The sequence below is a fragment of the Vigna unguiculata genome, chromosome 10, assembly GCF_037176805.1.
Source record: "Vigna unguiculata cultivar grain cowpea cultivar isolate G323 ecotype 2 chromosome 10, ASM3717680v1, whole genome shotgun sequence".
Lineage (NCBI taxonomy): Eukaryota > Viridiplantae > Streptophyta > Magnoliopsida > Fabales > Fabaceae > Vigna > Vigna unguiculata.
The window spans coordinates 11,786,881-11,811,144 of NC_140801.1; positions in this window are offsets into that span (position 1 = coordinate 11,786,881).

Sequence of the window (24,264 nt, forward strand, 5' to 3'; positions counted from 1 at the left end):
GGAAGAAGACACTCTCGAGGGGAGAACTCGTAAAAGGTGCTTAAATATAGTGTTTTCACCCAAAAATATTCAACGCTTACAATAGTCTAGGAGAGCCCCTTTTATAAATGTGGGAAAGGGCCTCCTTGCAAAAAGAGAAAGTAGAAGGGTGTAACTACAAAATGAAAAACAAGTATTCTCGAAACTCGATAAAAATGTGGTTTCTTGGAGAGAATCATAGCTTGCCCTCTAAGCTTCCTAGGTGGCGCCATTGACCTCCTAGATAAAGAAGGTCAACCTTGCCTCCCAAGCCTCTCCAAATATGTGCCCATTTATTTTATTCCAGAGGTGATGCTCTCTTCCATTCCAAGTAGTGTTACACTCCTCCAAGTTGTTACTAGCTTGTCCTACAAAAGAAACAAACAAAAGAGTCAACATGTCAACTTAAGTCAAGTCAACTATGGTCAACATAAGTCAACTTAGGGAAAGTCAACATAATGAAAAAAAAATAAAGAAAAATAAGGTTAGAGGCCTCCCTTCTAGTCATCCTATATTGCTTCATGGTGAGTAATGGAGTCATCATTTAGGGGGGAAATTTTAATTGAAACGATGGCATGTTAAGGAAGAAAGGAGAAGGTTTTAAAGGTTGAGTTTTGAAGGGGAAGAAGGAAGAAGTGAAAAGTAAGAGGTAAATAGGAGCAAACATTCTTGTTTTCTTTCTTGTCTTTGTTTCTATATGTGTGTATGATGAGTTAGGCTAAACTATGGTTATTTTTTGTTTGATTATTATCTTTTAAAGTTTAAAATAATATTTATTTGAAATATGTTGAGATTTTAAGAAATTTATGATTAATTCGGGAATATGATATTTTCATCATTTTATGAGTTTTATGAGTATAAAGGTGTGGGAGTATCTTAAGTTGTGAGGGGAGCTAACTTTCTTGCTTGTATGTGTGTGGTGAAGTTAGCTAGATTGTGATTTCTTTTTAGTTTTTTATATTGCTGTTATTTGATGATCAAAATGTGTTTTTGGTGGTGAAAGTGTTGAAATTTTTTATATTTAAATTATTATTTTAAAGTTGAAATTTTAAATTGTTTTGATTTTTGTATGTGTGGACTCTAGCTGAGAGTGGTGAATATGATGATGCTTTAAGCTCTATCCAGATTGGGTGCCTTGAGAGGATCCCTCTTGGTTGGTACCTCGATGGAGGAAAGGGTTCTTAGAGTGTCGAACCCAGAGGATGAATGTCTTTGGACTAAGAACTCTATGAGCAAAGGTGTTATTAGGTTTTGTTATGAAAAGTTATTTATTTCTTTGTGTCATGATTTAAAGGTTGAATGAGTTTATTTTCAAAATTAAGGTTTTACTTTGTTATGTTATCTCACCCATCTATTTTAGTGGTTGTGGTTTCCAACTACGATTATTGTAATTTATCACAAAAGCACATTATCATACCGGTATTGAGGAAGATGTCATTACCACAAAACAGGCTTTTTAAGTCTGTTATTTTGGGACTTTTAAGTCTATTTTAGAATAGACCAAGAATCGGTAGACTTAAATTTTAAGTCTATTGTTGACCAACAAACTTAAATCTTAAAATATTTCTAAATAAAAATACCTTAATTAAAACCTTAATTAGGATCGAGAGTAACAAAACGTTTACATTAACGTTGGGGCTAGAATTCCCTAGAGCATTAGCCACCTACAATGCAATAGGGGAGCCACAAGCACTGAAATGAATATAGCCCAAGAGCATACAAGTTAAGTTGTTGGATCAGGCAATTGCAAGTAAGCCTCCATTTACAAACACTTAAAGACCTACATTACTACCTGATGAGATACCTCCAGCCAAGGGACCTACCACTTAAGCTATGGCTAGAAGGATACAAGAAAACATGGCCTGCTATGAGAATGTTAGGCCCAAGTTAAAGTTCATATGGCTAAGGAGGATGTGAAGATTAGGATTTAATTTTGAGTTTTGTATTCTAGGCAAATAGTTTTCTTTGGGCCATGTATATTTGGGCCTTGGAAGGATTTGTGGGCCTTAGAAGCATTTAGGACCAATATGAGTTGGGTTATGTAAGACCCATGAAATTTATTTAATTAAATAAATAAATAATTAATAAATGTGGGTAGTAGGAGTCTTTATGGAATTAAATGTTGATTATTGTGACATGGAAAAATACTAGCTCAAATATCTTATTTAATTGATTATTATTTTAATAATATGCTTGATCATGATGAGTGATAATATAATCTTGGAATTATAGGAATTATCATGAAACATGAATTGATTGAATTAGTTGTGTGCTCGTTTTGGAATTGCATGGTTGTGGGTTCGAACCTTGGTAGATCCAAATTGAACTTTCTTTATTTCAAGATTCTTTTTGGCATGAATGTGGAAGAGCATAGAAACCCTAGCAGCTGTCAGAGAGGCAACCAAAAGGGCTGGGAAACAACCCATAATGGACCTTGAATGTCAATTAACATCTTGAGTAAACGAAATTCGTTTTGGAACATTAACCTACCATTAAGACACCATTAAAAGACCAATTGTGGGTGAGAAGAAAGATTTTTGAGTGTGTCATTGTTGTTGAGCAAGGTGAGGAGAGGAAATTGAGAGCTATCACTGTGTTCAGAGAGTGAGTGTGGTTCGTGAAAGGAGAAAAAGGGGTTGCCATTGTTGATCAAGGAGGAACTCTAGACTCATCAATTTTTAAGCAAGGAATCCAGGTTAGTGGAGCTGGAACCATTCATTTTAATTCGTATTGCTTAATTGTATGAAATGTATGATTTATTGGATGCATATACTTTGTCCAAACTGTGTATATTTTGTGTTTCTAAAATTTTCCAGAAACTGCCTGACGAGTGATGAACTGCCGCTAGGCGACCCATCCTTTTCTGCGTGATTCTAGGTTGTTGAAGAGGAACTGCCTAGCGGTATGATCCTGACTGCCAAGCGACGCATGCCTCCACCAAGTTTTTCTAGGTTTTGTTTGAATGGCCTAGCGGTAAGCGAGCCATGTTGGCTCGATTTTGATGTTCTTGGAGTTCTGGGTTGATTCTGATCGGTGGAAAAAGTTGTAATTGATTATGGGTGCCTGGGAAAAAGGGATCATTGTGAAATTGGAGTGTGATGCGAAGGAATTTAATGAAATTGGTCAAATATGAATAGTAGGATTTGAGAATTGGGGTTTTTGGTGTTTGATCAGATAAGTGGAGAATATTAATAGAATTTCGTGTATTAAAAGCTTTATGAATGAACTATGAACTTAATCGCGTGAGTGTAGTCTATTAAGTTGAAATTTGGGTGGGTTAAGGTTCGTGGGTGCAAGGAAAAATTTTGGGTTCCTAGAATAGCATGAACCACCTAGCGGCACCCTGATTATCGTTAGACGCTAGACCAAAGCAGTAGCCATTGTGTGTTTGGTGTTCAATGGAGGTTGGGAAATTTATGTTGGGTCATTTGGAGTATTAAAAGGGAACAAGGATATGTTGGGTAGGGATTAAAAAGGATAAGCAATGTATGAGATGTGACTAAGTGAGAATGTTAGGTGATGATTTGGGTTGACATATTAGGATGCCAAAAATAGTGCCTTACAAGTTAATTAAACCAGGATTCTATTGGATGGTGAGGCAGAATAACTTAGTAGTTGGAGAGGTTATGTGGATTTGTATAAGTTGAGAATGCGGGGTAAATATAGATTAAGGTATACTTGTTATGTCACTTGTAATTAGGTGAAGATTGATATAATATTTGGAAATAGGGATGGGTTATGGTTAATATTAGTTGAGTAAGGCGTAATGTGGGTGAGTCAGATTGATCTTAAGTAAATCAACTTATTGAGATAATTGGATTGGTGAACCTATATGGATGTAGGAACATTAGTAATAAGATAACCAGTAAGAGAATTAATACTTTAGATGTGTGCAGTTGTGTGACTGAGGGTTAACAATTGGATGAAGTGACGCAAAACCAGTACAGTTCGCTATACTAGTGTGGCGCTCGGCGGTGGGGTGCGTCCCGCTAGGCGATAACCATTGTTCTAGAGGATCTTTAGGACGCGAGGTGCCTGGCAGTGAGGGATGTCCCGCCAAGCGATAGTTGTAGAGTTAGTGGCATCAGAGGCATGAGGTGCCTGGTGGCACGTGTCCCCCGCCAAGCAGTCTAGAAACGTGTTTCGCCTAGTGGCTCTAGAGTAGCGCCAGGCGATACTATAGAGTTAAAAGCTTTGTTTGCTTTGGTTGTGCGTGATCTACAATACTTTGGTGATACCTTCAAGGTTAGCTTGCTGGTGTTCCTTGAGTTGTGACTCGGAACGTATCCCTTGCGTTGTGGCTCGAGATAGGGGTTGAACATGTGGCATCCCTTGAGTTGTGGCTCGGAATGACATCTATTGAGTTGTGGCTATGAATGGCAGATGAACACGAGAAACTCTTGAGTTGTGGCTGTAAGACCCATGGAAATTAATTAATTAAGTAATTAATTAATTAATTAATAATGAGGGAGAATGACATTAAATATGATATGGAAAAGTACTAGCTCAAATGATTGAGAGTACTTTGATTGTGTGAGAGGACTTGGGTTCAAGTCCTATGTATACCTTTTGTGTGTTATTTGATTATTATTATTTTGATAATATATTTGTGACTGGTGCGTGATATTATAATCATAGGATTATAATAGTTATCACTAAATTTGAATTGGCATAATGGTTCTACTTTGGTCTTATGAGTGGAGGGTCATGGGTTCAAACCTTGATGGACATAAAGTAGGCTTTATTTTTGCTAATTCTAGCTTGGAGTGGAGGTGAAAGGGCAAAGGTAAAACTAGAATGAGAAGCAGCCAAAGAGCTGGAAAAACAGTATTAAACCACTACGTAATTACCCTTAATTGGAAATTAAAAACACCATTAGTCTCATTTTTTGTTTTAGCACTTAAGCCCATAATTAAGACACATATAAAAGGCTATTTTAGGGGAAAAGAAAGGGTTTTGGCAGTGTTGTGAACTGGTTTTGAGAGGAGAACGAAATTAGGGAGTGAGAGGGGTGTTTTGGGTGTGTAAGGGGCTGAAGCATAAGCATTGGTGAACCAAGGAACCTTCATCCTTCCCAATTTTAATCAAGAATTTCAGGTTAGGGGAGTTGTCCTTGTGCATGTGAATTTACTGATGTGCGCTATGATTTTTGGAGCATTGTTATTCTCAATTGAATTTTGTGTGCTGTGAATTTTTGTGCATGTGTGATGAGAGTGAGAATTGGGTTGGTTGTTACTGGTTGCAAAACCCTTTTGTGATTTGTATGATGGGGGGATGAGGGTTTTTGATATTGGAGGTTTATTGAAGAATGTATACTCGAATTTTGGTAGTCCATATGATTAAGCATGATTGTGAGGTTTGCTTGCCATTACATTATGTTGGTAATGATTGAGTGATGTTTTGGTATTGGATTTGGTGAATTGTGTGCGTGAACAGAGACGAAACTCTGCAAGTTTCATCCAAGCGAGTCCATCTCGCCTAAGCGAGAGTTGCAGATCCTCGTTTCTGGTTTTTGGTTCGTGCTGCTTGCTCAAGCAACCTGTGTCAGGGTTGAGCGACATATACTCTCGCTTAGGCGAGAATGGCTCGCCTAAGCGAGGTCGCAATGAAGCCTGTATGAGTTTAGCGCGACTTCTCGTCCACGCGAGAATGGCTCGCATAAGCGAGGTCGCAAGACTTGGTGTTGTTTTCGTTGAATCCTCGTCCAGGCGAGGAGCTACGTGTGTTGAGCGAACTAACGTCTCGCTTACGCGAGAAGAGCTCGCTTAAGCAAGATGAAGTGGTACAACCACTATTGCACGCTCGCTTAGGCGAGGTGGGCTAGCTTAAGCGAGGCTGATGGACTAGCCTAGGCGTAGACCCTTGGCTTAGGTGAGAAGGTTGTGAATCCATGCTTGTGTGTGCAATTTTTGAGTTGTTTTACTTGGTGTTTCCTAAGTTATGGGAAGTATACACATGTTTGTGGTGTTTGGGCTTGAAGGACTAAGTCCATAGGATGTGGGATGTGCTTGGATTTTGTCACGAGTAAGGAGTTCGTGATGGGTGGACCACATGCGGAACGTGAACTGTTTAGTTCACCAGAGGTACTCTTGTTGGAATGAATGAGCGAGGGAGTTCATCTCATGCTCAACTTGAGAATGCTATGAGCAAGGGAATTCATAGTAGAAAAGGCGGGTATGCGGTCCGGGTCTGAGCAAGGAGTTCGGATGACGGACGAGGGAGTCCGTGAAGCAGGACTACAAGCGGGATAGGCTTGTAGGTTGGACCACGAGCGAGGAGGGTCATGGAAGCACATGAAATCCTAGATTTAGAGTACATGCATGAACTCAGATTGGTTATGAGTATGGGAATGTGGGTGTTTTTGGAAACCAATAAATATCTATGAATGGACTGGGAAATTATTTCATACTTATTTATGTTTATGTGCATAGCTCACCCTATCTGTTTGTGTTTGGCGATGATCGGGTAATTTATTATCCGGGAGCAGATGATGTTTCAGGTGAGCTAGGAGACGCTTAGTGGCGGAGAGTGGGCTCAGCGCACGAGGGGATTTTATAACTGTTTTATTTAATTTCCATGTAATTTGATTACAGATTTTATGGTTTTGGATATTAATCTTAAAGTTGTACAGATGAATTTTAGAATATGTGGACTATTAATGTTTTTAAAGTTTTAAAAATTTCCTGTGTTTTTGGGAAATGGACTAATTAATAAATGAGGTATTTATTTCTGCCTTGTTTAATTATTTATTTTAAGTAATATCTTACCGGGATGTTACAGTGGCTGGGGTTGGCGAGTGTTGCTAGTGTGAGTGTGCGAGTTGTGGCTCGTACGGATGGGTCCAGATATATTGCCCTCCTCAGTAGGTGGCTAACGAGTTTAGTAGTCTTGGGATGTTACGAACTTGGTTCGTATTGGGAACTCCACCTGGCGTTATAGAGTATGGTCCGTAGCTAGTTTCCTGCATGTGTTCTATAAGTTGTGCTTGTAGGTGTGACGACAAGCTATCTTGAGGTTTTCATCTAAAGACGTATATCGTGGATGACATGGTGGTGGCCATGTTGTGTGGAATCAAAGGATAGGAGTTCCTTTGATGTGTGTGAATAATTCATGAATTGTATGTTTATATTTTGTACTATTAGCTCACCCTATCTACTTGTGTTTGACGATGATTGTGTTTTGTGTTACAGTGGGCAGATGACGTTGCAGGTGGATCTGGTAAAGCCTAAAGTCGGAGTGGGGCTAGACTGGGAGAAAAGATTTATCAAAGATTTGAAGTTTTATGGTTTTTGAATAATGTTATAAAATTTTATGTTCCAGATTTGGATATTGTATTTTAATTTTTTAAGTATGGATTTAAGTTATTTAATGATGAAATAAAGTTTTAATTTTCTGCATTTTGGGAAAATACATTATAATAAATGTTGTTTAATTATTAATTATATTTTATTTTATTTAAATCTGTAATATCCGGACGGGATGTTACATGCTACATGTTAGGCCTTGGTCTGAGGTGCATAACACATTGGGATTTTACCCTAATTTGCACCAAGCTTGGTGAGCAAGCTTCTCCTTAGCCGCACCAAGGCAAGGAACATATGACTACCTAGGTGGAAAGTCACATCTTGTGCATGCACTCTTTTGGCTCCAAAATCCATGTTTTCTAGACCATTTTCCCTCCCTTTTTCTAGACACCTTGCTCTTTTTTTCTCTTATAAATAAAGGGCCTTAGCTAACGTATACTCATTCATGAATTTAGTAGAGTTATGTTGTTGAAATGCTTCCACATTACTCTCTCTTTGTGAATCAACTTAGGCTAGAGTTCCCCTTACTGGCTTCCTCTAACCTACCTCTTTGAGTGTAGGCCTAACCTCACTTAAGAGCTTCTTCTATACACCATCACCGAACCTCTTCACCATCATTCTACCTTGCTTTCATGCTTTATTTCCTCCATCATTTGCTCATGAATTCCAAGCTTTAAGATGGACTCATCATGTCGTATCATGAGCCTTGGTTGATCACACTTCAAAGATAAGTTTATCTTCTTCATTATTTCTTCAATTTCATGTTGTCTTCTCATTGTTTTCCTTATTTTCTTGAGTTCTACCGATTGGTTTTATGTTCTGATGTCTTCTTCTTTTGGTTTAACTCATTTGCTTCATTTTGTGTTATGGCCTTGAGCTTTTTGCATTTTATTGAGTATTTTGTTGCCCTTGTTCAGTTGAAATGCTTTTATGTTGAGTCATTTTGATTTTATGATCTTTACATGTTGTCTAGTAATCTTGTTTAGTCCTTATTCGTCATAATTTCGAGTATTGTTTGGTTGATTTTTCTATTCTCTGGTTCTTGGTCTATGTGCATTATATGATGCTTGTTGAGCTTTACTTTTTGCTCCTAATTGAACATCTCTTCTCTCTTGGAGCCTTAGGAGTGAACCTTCACATCAAGGTAACCTTAATGTCCAATAGAAACTCCTGACTTCTGTTACAGTTTGAGGTCTCTCCCATTTCAACACCGTCTTAATCTTACTCGGGTCCACTGATATACCACGTGAAGAAATTACGTGCCCCAGAAACTGCACTTCGTCCAGCCAGAATTCACACTTGGACAGTTTACCGTACAACTGGTGTTCCCTCAATACCTCCAACACAACTCTCAGATGGCCCGCATGTTCCTCCCTAGTCCGAGAGTAGATGAGTATGTCATCTATAAACACCACCACGAATTTGTCCAGATACGGTCTAAAGATGTGGTTCATATAATCCATGAAGACAGCTGGTGCATTGGTCACTCCAAAGGGCATCACGACATATTCGTAATGTCCATATCTCGATCTAAAGGCTGTCTTCTGGACATCCTCCGGCTTGACTAAGATCTGATGATAGTCAGACCTCAAATCAATCTTGGAGAATACTCCTGCCCCTCTGAGCTGATCAAGCAAATCATCGATTCTAGGCAGTGGATACTTGTTCTTTATCGTCAACTTGTTCAACTGACGATAATCGACGCACAGCCGAGAACTACCGTCTTTCTTCTTCACTAATAACACCGGGGCTCCCCACGGTGAAGCGCTGGGTCGGATGAATTTCTTCTCTAGCAGGTCTTCTATCTGATTCTTCAACTCTGCTAATTCAGCCGGTGCCATTCTATATGGCGCTGCCGACACTGGACCCGCTCCAGGGATTAGATCAATTGAGAAATCTATATCCCGGCTGGGTGGTAACTCGGGTATCTCGTCTGGAAACACATATGCATATTCGTCCACCACCGGTATCTTACTGATCTGCTCTTCTGTACTCATTTTCTTCTCTTGGGCCACTATCACAAAACACGTCGATCCTCTCTTCATCTCTTTCACTGCCTCTCCAGACGTTACCAACTCTATCCCTTCTGTTTTTGGGAACACAATTCTGCGCCGTCCACAATCAAGCACCACGTGGTTGATAGACAGCCAGTCCATTCCCAGTATGACCTCCAATCCCTCCAAGGGCAAACAGACTAGATTCACCTTGAAGCGTCTGCCCTCCACCTCCATCAAGCATCTAACACAGGCTATGTTTGTTGAAACCTGTCCAGATGCGGGTGTCGAGACTATCAACTCGCATTCGAGGTCACGAGTGGACAACCCCAATTTCTTCACACAATCATGGGATATGAAGGAGTGCGAAGCTCCTGAATCAAATAGCACTAGCACACTGTTACCATAAAGTGAACAATGGTCCAGAATCAAATTACCTGACCGGGTGGCCTCTGTGCTGGTCATGGCAAAAACCCAGCCTGCGGCTCGCGGCCTGTCAGATGAGGATGGCTGAGATCGGGATGCTGGGGTAGTCTTCCTATTAGGACACTTATCGGCAAAGTGTCCTGGCTGATCACAGGCATAGCACTTACGAGTGCCCATGCCACTGCCTCCGCTGCGGGCGGGTCTAGTACAATTTCGTTGCAGATGCTCACCCCCACAGTTATAGCACCTCGGTCTCCACGAAGACACGACTGGTCGACTGTAAGGCTTCTTCTGGGCTCTGCCCTCAGTACTATTCCTCTGTGTACGATTCACCAGACTGGGTCCCTTCTCCAGCTGCTCCACACTCTTGGCTTGCTCCACCAAGATAGGAAACTCTCGCACCCTCAGTGGCACTATGAAACGCCTCAGTTCATGCTTGAGGCCGCCCTCAAACTTCCTACAGCGCCACTCCTCCGTCACCGTCTGGGAGTAGAATCTCGAGAGGTACTCAAACCTCTCCACATAGTCCTGCACGGACAAGCTTCCCTGCTGCAGGGTGAGAAACTCTGCCTCGCGCTCATGTTTAGCGCTGTCAAGAAAATATTTCTCCAGGAACCTCGTCCTGAAGTTGGCCCAAGTCACATCTTCAGCTCTATTTATCATCTGCTGCTGCATACTCATCCATCAATATTCAGCTTCAGTCACTAGTAGGAAGGTGGCAAAATTTAACTTCTGTGCCTCTGTGCACTCGATCACCCGAAATATCTTCTCACATTCACGAAGCCATGCGTCAGCCTCATCTGGGGTGGCTTTCCCAGTAAACTTAGCCGGTTTGTGACGCATGAAGTCCTCCATGGTCACTGGTCTGACAGGTGGGATCATAGCCCGTGGGGGCGCTGCCACGGGCTGCATAGCATCCACCATCCTGTGGATTGCGTTAGCAATCTCATCAGCTCCGGCAGTGTTTCTACGCCTCCTGTTTGCCATTGCCTGTTCACGCCACATATTTTAGCTGTTAAAATCAAACAGCTAAAGATTAAATCATGCTCTATTAATTCTAGCAACTAACACACATCAATCAATTTCACATACAAACGTCAGCTCACTCCCCAGTTTGCCCCAAAAGCATCAAAACGTTTGCTCTGATACCAAATGTAACATCCCTAGGGAATATTACTTAAAAATAAATATTAAAATAAATAATTTCATTAAATAGCCATCTCGATAAAATTCCCAACGCGGGAAAATTTTATTTCATTAAGTTAGCGCGCCAAAACTCATAACCAATTCATACAATGTTACAAGTTCCCAAAATTTGCATTTAAACATAAATTACAATTTAGTAAAACCCTAGCACTACTCCCATGCTAGCCCTCACTCCGCCATCTGAACATCCTCAGCACCACCTGTATCAACATCTGCTCCCGTGTAACGAATTACACGATCATCGCCACACACAAACAGAAAGGGTGAGCTGAGAAAATAAAATAACAAGAATATAAACACAAGATAGATCATTTACCCATCTTAATCATTATCTATAATTCTTGGCCAAGACCCTAATCCCCAAGACTTAACAGTCTTCAAATCATACATTTTGTTAGCCTTGGACTCGGGAATCTGATGCTCACACGAACCTGCCCGCTCGTGGTCCTGCTTCTACGAACCTCCCCGCTCGTAGTCCTGCTCTACGGACCTACCCGCCCGTAGTCCAACACATGTGATCCACCAGCCCCCGTACCTCCCCGCACGTGGCATCTCTCAACGTGAGCACGGAACATACGAACCTCCCCGCTCGTATCCCCACGTGAGAGTAACTTGATATGAACCTCCCCGCTCATATCATCACATGTCACACCATCCATGAACCTACCCGCTCATGGCACAGCATCTCCCGATCCAAGCAAAGCATCATTGTCAGTCAAAAACAACACACCAAGTGCAAGAACAACAGCGTTTCCGCCTGGCCCGGCCCACACGCCGCCAGGCGAAATTGCTCCAGACCGCCTGGCGGTACTCACCTCCCGCCAGGCGCCAGCGTTCTCCCAGACCCCACTGTTTTCTCGTCACCGCCTGGCGGAGCACACCGTGCCGCCAGGCGCCTCTCAGTGCAGACCCTCTCACGCTAAGGCTATCGCCTGGCGGCTATCAGTAGACCGCCAGGCGCCATACCAGAACAACATTTTTCTGGTTTATGACACTCCAGTTAATCCAGTTTACCATTTAAATCCCTTCCATAGATCGCATAAGAACCCCAATCTCAACCCTCATAGGCGAGCCTACAAATATCATATGTAAACAAATACATGTACCTATAACTCCCATTCCAAACTCCCTATCATACCTACAATGCACCAATCTCTTCCAACATTACAATGTAAGCTCTCTTGTCTCCTGATAGAAACCCCTTAGAATATTTCCCATACCACATTCTCTACTCAAATTGATTTATCATAGTACCACACTCCCTGCTCAGTTAATTCATAATTCATTCTACACAAATCATAGGTATTACCTCAAATCTTGATCCATCTATCCCTTATTCCAGTTGCGACCCCAACAAGTGTGTTTATTCAACTCTGAGACTGGTCACTAAAATTCTTATTCTTACTATTCCAACTACACTCTTTCCAATCTTACATATCATGCTCATGCCTTCACACTTAATCCCATTTCCTTAATCCTATACTACTGGCTATTTATCTCTTACAACTTTATCAATATTTGTTTAAAACATGACTCATCCCAGTTCTACTCACTTCCACCCTCTTCTCTCTTTTAAGCACGCAAAAGACGTACCTGCACCCATCGTCATCGCCTGGCGGATAGAATAGCTCCGCCAGGCGGCACACCAGAACCAGACTCTCTGCAATGCGTTTCTGCACCTCCCACGACCTATTCTATTTTCCTCCTTCCCAGTTGACCACCATACAGTTCCAACCTTTTCAGCGTCTAAACTCAACACTATTATAATTAACACGATCCTCACCCACAGTTGATTCCTAATTCACGTAACAATCCCACTTACAATACCCCAATATAAACACAATTATTCCCACAAGGAGTATATGGCAGTAATCCATCACACAATCTTATACAATCATTTGGCACTCAACAGTTCATTACACTATTCTAATTTAGCATCAGCGCCATCAAACAGAACACAATCACGGTCGCGCCGCCCGGCAGGAACTCATCGCCGCCAGGCAACTCAAACCAAAACAAGAACACACGCTCATCCCTGATGAGCCGCCTGGCGGTAGGGATCAAACCGCCAGGCGGTTTCTGGAGAAAAACCCAGAAACCCAATCGAACAGTACAGAAAACAGATGGAAAGCATATCATTTCGATCACAAAAGCATAAAACAATGTGTATGTATCTAAAAGCATCGAAAGCAACTCCCCGTACCTGGATTCCTTGCTAAATTTGAGTTGTTGTGCTTCTCCCTTCACCAAAACCTCTCTAGCCTTGACTTCCCACTCCAACCTTTTCAATTTCAGCCTCAATGCCTTACTCTATCAGCCCTAATCTCCTGAAAAAGACTTCTCTTATGATACCCACGACCCTAATTGCTATTTTCCCCCTCTTTTAACCTTCTCTTCCACTATCACCCTTACTTAATTGTCCCTTTAGTGACTTGCACGAATTTTAATTAAAAATAATACAAAAGCTAATCAAAATTGCTTAATTACCCTCTGTTTTCCAGCCCTTAGGTTACCCCTCCTTGGCTGCTAAGTCTTTAACCTTCCACATTCATGCACAAGAAAAATTTGGCAAAAAGGAATTATTTAGTTCTCACCAAGGTTTGAACCCCCTCTCATGCACATACCAAACCAAAGCCAAACCACTCAACCAATCCTTATTTCATGCTAAATCCTACAATTGTAAGAGTTTATCATCATCCACACGAGTTCAATATATAAGCACACAAAAACACATAATTTAAATAACATCCAATTGGCACACATAGGACTCGAACCCAAGTCCTCACACACAATAAAGTACTCTCAACCACTTGAGCTAGTACTCTTCCATGTCATAACTCATCGCATTTATTGCTTTAAATGTTCTCGCTACCCGTTCTAATTAAATAATTAATTAAATAACTATTTAATTTTCCCGGATCTTACATTTGGGACCAGCCCAACGAACTAGATAAACACGACGACCCGAATAGGTCGAACGACCCGGACCTGCACGATGACCTAGACGGGCCCAACGACCCGGATAGGCCCTACAACCTGGATGGGCCCAACGACCCGAACAAGCCCGAAGACCCAAACGGGACCGACGACCCGAACGGGCCCGACGATAGGGACGGGCCCAATGACCCTGATAGGCCCACCAACTCGAACGGGTTCGACGACTCGGACTGGCTCGTGGAGCCGACTCTGCCGTCAGGCCTGTCCGGGTTGTTGGGCCCGTCCGGATCGTCGGGCCCGTCGTGGTCATTGGGCCTGTTCAAGTCGTCGGGCCCGTCCGGGTCGTCGAGCCCGTCTGGGTCGTCGGGCTCATTAGTGTCGTCGGGCCAGTCCGTATCGTCAGGCCCGTCCTGGTCGTTGGGCACGTCCTTATCATCGGGTCTGTCCTGTTCATCGGGCCCGTCCTAGTCGTCGAGTCCGTTTGGGTCGTCGGGCCCTGGTCGCTCGACTTGATCTTTGACTCTGACTGAATGTAGTGTTATTTGGGAGGGGGGCTAACCCACCTTAGTCCTAACCCTAACCCACTAGAGAGGGGATTTTGGGGGCTGAGACTTTTTTTTGGCCCCCTCATTTGGGGGCCCTTATAAAGGGGCTTTATGAAGTGTGGGTCAGGGCTGATCCATGGGCTAGGGGCCGAATTGACACCTCTAGTAGTGATTTTGTTTATGAATTGAAAAGTGTTAATGGAAAAGTATTAAAAAGAAAGAAAAAAAGCACAAAAGAACAAAAGAAAAGTGCCAAAAAGAATTAGAAAAGAAAGAGTGAAAGAAAGTGGTAAAAGAGTGTACTAGAATCACTGTTATCACTTGCATTTTGATTTATTTTGTCTTTTTTAACTTTTAAAGCTTCAATTTGGAAAAATATGCATAATATATATCGGTTTTGTGCATATTGAGTATCCTAGCACATCAAAAGTATTCAACCTTGAAGAGAGAAGAAGCATCTCTTAAATTCTAAATTATTTTGGTTTTTTGTAATCCATTATAGTGCCTTTCCTTAGGAATTTCTTTTATGTACTTATCTTGTCTCTTTACCTTATTTCTATTTTTTTTTCATTTCTTTCATATTCTCTTGAGTATGTCTTGATTTTGCACTCTTTGAGTTTCACTCTTATTCATTTTAAGCTTTTCTTACTTTACTTTGTTGGCTTCTTTTGGTGTTGGTGACATCTTTGGTGAAAGTTTCTCTTTGGAGGTGGAAAAATTACTTGAGGTAACATCTTATGAGGTGGAAACCAAAATGGAACTCCAAGCTTAATGGAAGTTCACAAAGAAAAGCATCAACAAACACTTGCAAGACCTTTAATTGTGTGCAAGTTGTGTGATTGTATTTCATTTTGAGTTGTATTTGTTTACCTATTTTCCTCTGTATTTAGCTTAATTAAGTGTCTTGGGGGAGCCTTAAGTGTTCTCTCATCTCTTATTTAGAACCTTAAATAGTTAGTAAAGCGCTTTGGTCGGTGAACGTGTCTTGTATCAATAAGCCTTACCTAGGGTTGTTAGCTTAGTCTTAATTGTTTGCTTGATTTATTTCTTTTGTTTAGTAACTTAGTGTGTGTCATCTTAGTCTTTGATTTAATTTGACTTAAGAACTTTTATGCAAAAGACTTGGTACTTAAGAAATACAAGTGATTCACCTCTCTTTCTTAGAGGACAACTAAAGAAGTTTGTTATCTACTTATTCTTTGAAATTCTTTTAAAAGGCCAAAGTTAAATTTCAAAAACATACAAAGAACCATTAAGATGTCTCGACATAAATAAAAGTTTTGAAACAACTTACAAAAGAACTTAAGTCACTAAAACGTTAGAGGAAGGAAGAGACTATCTTAAAAGAAAGAGAAAAAGAAGAAAGGGACAAGTACATTTCTATCCCAGAAGAGGGAGTGAGACAACTTAGGGACCATAAAAGATTAAAAGAAAATCTCAAAAGATTAAAGAATATTTTCAAGCTTCTTATTCAAGTGGAGATCTCTCAAAGATTAAGAAGAATATCAACATAATTTGATTATCAAAGTTACCAACAAGAAGAGATATTGCTAAAATTTGTTACGCCAATACAAAGTTGCACGCCTAATCCAATTCAAAAATATTTAAATAAGAGGCTTGACACAAAGTTATAGATCAACAACCCCTGAGGTTGAAAAAAAAAACCCTTCCGGAGAAAATGCGCTTTTGGAGGAGAGAAGGAAATAAGGTAGAGGTGCATTTTGAAGGCTGGAGGCATTCATCTTCATCATTATTCTAGTATTCATAATGTTAAGGAGTAGCTAACTCCCTTATTCATGGAGGTTGGGTGTAATGTTTTCTTAACTCTTTGTGAATTTTACTATTCAATATAAATCTTTTCCATCACTCTTGTTTTCTATTCTCATTTTAACTGCATGATAATTATTTATTACATATTTGTGGGTATGTAATCATTGGACACAATATTAGAACCTAGACAAGAATATACAACTAATTTATTGTGCATCTAGACATAAAGTACATCATTGGTCATTCAAAACATCAAAATTTTGATCATTAATGCAAACTTATAATAAATATTGCTAAGACATTAGGGTTTCTATTATTCAAGATTAGACTTGTCCCTAAAACATTAGGGATTGTTACATAAGGTGTGAATGCTAGAGTAGGAATTGAAGAATATTGTTATGTTTTTTTGCTTTGAATTCAATTTTGAAACTCAATCCCAATGAAGTCTTTATCATATATTGCGGCACACCATATGTGTCATAAAAATACAAAAAAAGTTTATTTTTGTTTTTTGTGAAATTTAAGTTATGAATTGCAAGAGTTGTCAAGTGTTTCACAAGTCTCTTGGGAAACTATAATTGGAATTTTCACTTTATTACTTGTACAATTTGGTAAAATTGTCAATCATGTAACAAATTTTTGGCGTTGTTGGCAAGGACTTATGTTCAAACACAAGGCAATTTGGGCATTTGAATCTCTTTTAGACTTTGTTATGTGTTTCTTTTTTATGTTTTCTTTTAAGCAATTGATCCATAGATGTTTATGATTTCCATTGATTTAATTTGTGCTAAATACTTGTCTCGGGGTACGCCTTAGAGCATGATCTAGTTGTTGGAAGATCCTATACATGGGATTTTAGTAACAACCTAACTAATCAAATCAAACAAAATATTGTCTTGCCAATGCACTCCTCTGGTTAAGTTTATTTTATTCTGACTTGTATGGACAAGTCCTTTGACTTTAATCATCTACTTTTCATTTCAAAACTTGTTTCAACTATTCTTTATATTTCATTTGTTCTATTAATTTTTCTTTTCATAAATTTGGCTTGAAACTCATGAACAAGCATTATATAATCAAATATAATAACAACTTATATTAGGTAGGTCATTTAAATTGTGTCTAATCAGTAAGTCGTCTAATGGGTACTTAACATAGTCTAGTGATGACCAAGTCTAGTTTAGTCTTTGTATGAATGTTTTCTACATATTTCTTTAAGTAATAAAAGACTTAAGTACTTGAATCATTCTAACCTATGACTAACTACAAGCTAACATATGGTAGACACTTGCATCAATTCAACAGACGACTATCTTGAGCAAGAGGTAGACTTCTCTGACCTAGACTCAATTAGATAAACATATCATGAATTAGTCTCTAATAATGGTAGATTAATAGAAATGTATACGTAATTGAAAGGAACTTTTAAAGATAAATGTAAAAAAAATCGAAAGTAAAATCATGTCATCTAATGAAATATCCAATGAGAATGTAAAATTGAAAAATGAAAATATACCTTAAATTACATAAAATTGGATTTAACTAAAAAAACAAGAGAAACAAAATATAAGAAATAATGAGCTCAAACAAGAACTACTTCTCATTAAAGAGAGCATTGGTAAAAACCCCCATACAAATAGAAAATAGTAAACTAGAAAAATTAGAATTTGAAAACGATACTCTGTTGGTTGATCGATTAGTGTTTCTATTGCATCTGCACAGCTTGTCTCCCATTGGAAAAATGAATTGTCCCCAATCCAAGCTAGAAACTATTAGAATTACTATGGAGTGATGTAGAAGAATGGTAGGTTTTGCTGTTGTTGTAGGGTAAACTCATATAGGGTCAGATGCAGAACAGGGTAAGCACCAGGATGTTGCCATTTTATTGTTGATGTAGGAAATCATGTTTATCATGGATTGTAGAGCTTCTTCTTATTATCTATAGTAGTCATGATGAAATATGACCTGTCACTAGGCTCAAAGCGTGGAGCTGGACCCTGCACATTATCCAAATCATTTGTGCAATTTGCCTAGTTGTATCCTTTAGTGATAGTTAGTCTCAACTTCCTCCTATGATGGCCAAGAGTGGGTACTCCTTACATTTTGTAAAGCCCCTGATGAGGCTTGGAGAACTTAATGGTTTAGTTGTGTCTCTTTAAGTGGGTTGGGAGATAGAAGTTTTCAATATCTCTTTAGTTATGATGTTAACAATGTCCATAATGTATCCCTTAAGGATGTAGTAGATCAACTAGGGCCTCTGCATTCTTACACGAGAAATATGAGAGTTTGGAGTTACATTTGCATATAAGAACATGAGCTAGATCTGTGTCAAGGTCCTCATATTCTTCTACTCAACCTTTGAGGTTGTCCATTCTTGTCGAGCTCTAGTGTTCACCCTGGTACGAATAATAACTCAAGGACTTAGTCTACAATCACCTATCTCATCATTGTTTCAAATTTTTCCCTTTTTCCATCTGACATCTCCAAATTAATATGGTGATATCTTGTGATAGTGTCATAATTAACACTTGTCCTTATCATCCAAGAGAACCCACCATTATCAAAATGCCTTATTAAGGGGCAAACATCTGCATAAAATTCCCTAACTATGAGTTCATTGTAGTAGTCATTAGGGTTGGCCAATTTCTGCTAGTGCCTATTATTCAAAGTGGTTTGAAAATTATCATACTCTTTTGGGAGCAATTCAATTCTCCTTTTAGCCATGATTGATCTATATTCAATGTTAAGAAACCTCTATTTCTTGGAATTGGTTGGGAATCTCACTCTATCCCATTTTCTCATAGAGATGCTAGGGCAGCCAGTTGGTTGAGCTTGAGGGTTTCTTACAAGTGGAGATGTATCCCCCTGTGGTCCAAGAGTGGTTGACCTTGGACGAATAAAAGTGTTGATTGGTTGTTGTTCTCTAGCTTTTGGTGGAGATGGTGCCTTTGTTGATGATTGCTTGGTGTCGTACCCGAACAAATAAATAGTTTAAAATTTAATACTCTGGATATGATCCCAAAGTTGTCTCTCAATGATCAATATTATCATTCAACGGTTCTAAACGAAACACAAGGGGGGGCTTGGTAGATTCAACAGAGTACCAAATTCAACCGATTTTCAAACAGAATCGATAAAGAACAGATTAAAAACACAATGACTCCTTGATTTAAATGCAACTTCACTTATCATGGGCCACGAAAATAGGGCTCTATTCACTCGCAATCCGCTTGAAACAATCAAATAAGCGAAGATTAAACAAGTTTCAATATGCAATTAAGCAATGCATTCATCCATGAATCTAAATCAATGTCAAAATGTAGAAAATGTTCATTAAGCATGAACAACCTGAATTACACAAACACCCAACTACATATTAAGCACATACAGATTGGTTTCTTCCAATAAAGCCTAAATTTAACATGAAGAGTAAATAGAAACAATAACCTAAGAACCTAACTGAGCAAAACCTCAAAGTTTAATCACATTCCTGCCAAGGAGACATTACAAGAAGTTTAGCTAGCCATCCCAATGAATTTATAATACAGAAGAAAATGAAAATACATCATAAATGGAAAAGAATGAGAATACAAGCGTGAACAAAGTTGAGCTATGGAGATCAAACAAAAAACCCCAAAATGGATGTTGTTCCAATGTGTAGAAACGTGAAAATGGAGTGGCTGCCTATAATGACTCTTCAAAGATCTCCCAAAACGAAAAAAAAAAAGTAAATAATGAAAAATGAGGATTCTACCCCATAAAACCCTAAACCCCACAAGGTCACATCATACAAACATGTCCCTAATTACAAAAATGTCACTTTGGGATCTAGAATTATAAAATTGTCACTCTAGGCCTAAATGTTGACATGGAAGTATGACTGAAGTGGCACAAATGATGTGGCAAAGCTTTCTTAGCAAAAGATGAACTGTCCAAGCCTAAAATTGTTTAACAAAAATCCTAAAAATAATTACAAACAAAAACTGGATCAATTAAATCCAAATTAATAAAAATTCGAATTACTGACCTAATGAAGCCCAATAGATGAAAATGCACTAACAATAGACAATTAAGCACTAAATATCCATCAAGATAGGTACAAAAAGGTAAAAAAATAGGGCAGAATAGTAGCTTATCAATTATTCATCTGTGGTCTCCACCACAGTTGGACTTGGCTTCCTCTTCTTTGAGGACGTTACAACCTCTTTCGCATTTTCAACAGTAGGGATTTCATGAGTGACTCTTCTTTTGGGTACCACGTGTAACCACCCACAATTTTTAGATTAGAACTTTATGGAGTATAAAACAAAACTTTAATCATCTTAAATTGGCTCCCTATATTTGACTTAACTCAACATGCTTTAACTTTATAAAAAATACAAGTTACATAACTGAATCAAACTGCAAACATAAAATTTAAAGTGTGCTTCAATGTTCATTTAAAGTATGATAATGAAATCATGAGACAAGTTTAACATGCAAAGTGAAAGATTAAACTTCGGCTCATTTTGGTTTGGAATATCAATTTTGAAGTTGTTTTAATAAAAAATGAGCATCTAAAGCTCATGCATGATAGATAATCAAGAATGGGTAACCAAGTCACAATTTCGGGCTTGTGCGAATGCTAATTTCTGGAGTGTGATCAAGAATTTAGAGTGAGGGCGAGTAGGAACATTTACTTATGATGTAAATGCAATGAAGAAGATGACAGATGAGGGAGGACTTAGGGTTTGAAGGTTAAGAGGAATGAGAGAAGTTGGAGGGTTTGGAGTTGAGAGTGGAAGTGTGTTTGGAACTTCCGTAGTTATAAAGGGTTGGTTTTTAAAAGCCTTAAAGTTTTAAAACCCTCACGTCTTAGTATTTTCCTAACTAAAAAAGGTTTTCTTAGAGGTCACATAGACACCACCTCGTTTAGAAAAAAAAAGTTATTCAGAAATTTCATCTTAGCGTAGGTATACGTAGATGATATCATATTTGATGTTACTAATGAATCTTTATGTGAGGAATTCTCAAGCCTTATGAAAAGCAAATTCGAGATAAGCATGATGAGAGAGCTAAAATTTTTGCTTGACTTACAAATAAAACAAACTAAGGATCATATCTACATCTACCAAACTAAGTATGTTAAAGAGATCCTTCAAGAAATTTAACTTAGAAGATCCAAAGGAAACGAAGGCTCCAGTTCATCCTAATACATCTCTAAGATTAATCAAATAGTCTAAATCAGTAAATCATACTAAATAAAGGTCGATGATTGGTTCATCGTTATATCTTACTGCATCAAGGCATGATATTATGTTTAGTGTTTTCTTATGTGCTCGTTTTAAAAATCAAACCCAAGAGAATTACATATAGGTGTTGTTAAAAGAATTTTTAGATATTTGAAAGTTACAACTAATCTTGGTCTCTGCTATAAAAAGCAAGGAAGCTATAATGTAGACAAGAAACTTTCTATTGTAAAAAAAATGTGATTCACCTCTTTCTATTTTTGTTTTCATACAATGAATAATATAATTTATAGACTCACATTTCCTTGTTGTACTCAAAACAGCTATAAATGGCTAACTCATTAACAACCTAGACTCCAGTACATTAACTACCCACAACAGCTAATTTCCTACGATGGCTAGCTACCCACAACGGCTACTATATTTAAGTTTACTAAAACACCCAACAAAACTCCCTTGTAATCTTAAATGTTTCTCTTATTATTTATCTTGATTCTTCAATTTTTCATCTCCGCTTCTCATGTATAGTAATTCCTCTCACACCATGCTTGCTCCTTTAATGATTATCTGGGTTCTTCACTATCTCGGTGTCCAACTCATTCTTTCCTTTGATTGACTTCTTCTTAACCTTGGTCGGCTTGTCCTAAACTAGTTCTATATTGTTTCTATAGTCAACTTGTCATTATTCGGGTTCCTGCAATAGGTCTAGCTCCGTTTGAGAGATCTTATCACGCCCATGTATTATTGCAACAATCTTTTACAAAATGTATGATCTTATCACAACTGAAACACTTGTCTGAGTAACAATCCTTTGCAAAATGGCCATACTTGCCACACTTGAAGCACTCCACATTTGAGTTGCTCAACTGACCTCCTCTCTATGGACCTCGTCCTCTTCCGTGCCAATTTTGTTGACCAGACTGTTCTTTTTCTTCTTATTGTACTCGCCTTTTATCAACAAGATTGCTCCTATACCTCCTCGGTATCATTCTTTGCCTTGAGTGTTCTGAGCCTCTCCCTTCATCCAGAGTAGTTGATTAAGTGCCTCTGCCTTCTTTTTCTTCTTTCGCTGCTTATGTGCCTTAAAGGACCTGGAAAGCACTTCAACTATAAGTGTTGAAAATTCTTTGGATCCCTCAATCGCGCACACCACATTCTCGAAATTGTTTGTCAATGACCCTAGGATCTTCTCAACAACTCAGCTAGCGGCCAATGTCCTTCCACTTCTACTGAGTTGGTTCACCATAGTTTCAACCTGAGTATTGTACTTGACTACTCCTTTAGTTTCCTTCATCTTCATGCTCTCTAACTCTCCCCATAGTGTTTGAAGTCGAACCTGTTTCACTCCATCATCCCCCACATATGCATTCTCCAATATATCCCACAATTATTTTTAAGATTTGGCACTTGCAATCTTCTCAAAGTTGGACTTGTAAGTATTAAAATGGTGGTTAGCCGAGAAGGGCGATTGAATTGGCATTATAAAACTTTTCAAAAACTTCAAATCCCTTTTTGTTGAATTAAACTGGCTACTACATCGGAAAACAAATGTTGTAGGACAGCACTTTCAACTAATTAAAATAAAAAATAGGATTAATTTGTTCATGTAGTATGACTCAACAAATTAAAATATGAAATCAATCGGCTAATATTCAAGGAAATTATGCAGAAACGCGAAATGCACGAAACTCGTTCAAACAACATGTTTTCTCAATCAAGATATGTTCCAATTCAATATATCCAACTTGGTTACACTACTAGCTACGTAAAAATACATGCACACTTAACAAAGATTAGTTTAAATGATTTTCTTGATAAGAGAAAGAAGATCAAACAAACAATTTTATACTTGTTCACTCAATAACTGAGCTACATCCATTTTATCAAGACAACCTGAGCCTGATCATGCACTAAATCAAAAGTTTTACACAATCCCTCCAAGATTACACTTTTGATTAAAGTAAAAGCACCAAGATTCTTGAATCCCACAAGAATCTTATCCCCAACAATGTAAGAATTTCATTTATAAACCTAGAATCACACTAGGAACAATATAGAAGCACAAGAACAACCAAACCTGATGGAGGCACTCCTTATTCAACCAAACACATGTCCTTCAAGCTTTAACCAAGCCAAAATGCTTCCAAAACCAACCAAGATCTTCAATCTATAGCTTTAACTACATGATTCAAGGAGAGAGTATTCAAAATCTGGTTGACTACTTTTCGCGCTCATAAATCTCAATTCGTTCCTCATCTCTCTGAAAACCAACTTATATAGCTTGGTCATAAGTGAATTCAACAGGTTGATTTGTGTGTATAATTTGTTGATTTCACTTGACTTAAGTGAAATCAGTCGATTGAATAACAATTCAACTGATTGAATACATTCATACAAAAATTATATGCAAGAAGCCTTTTAACCTATTAAAAAACCATTTAACAGATTAAAAAGGACACACCTAAGACAAAACAACATCTAACCTATATCATAAAGTCCATCAATACAATACAACATTCATTCTTCTTGATATTTACGTCATTTCCAGATTTAACAACTCGGAAGCTTGATCAACAACAGATCTTCATCAATTATTCATCAACCTCATATGATCTCATGCACTTGTTTCATCAAAACAATGCACCAAGGTCACTTGTGCTAACAGGACTCGTACACACCTTGGTACATGATGTACATAGTTGTCCTTAGAGCTGTCAAAATGGGTTGGAACCCGCGAGCCAACCCGGCTCACCACAGGTTCAGGCCAGGTTGGGTTGAAATTTTTTTACAAATTTCAATACGGGTTGATTTTTGACCCAGCTCATTTAGAACCCGG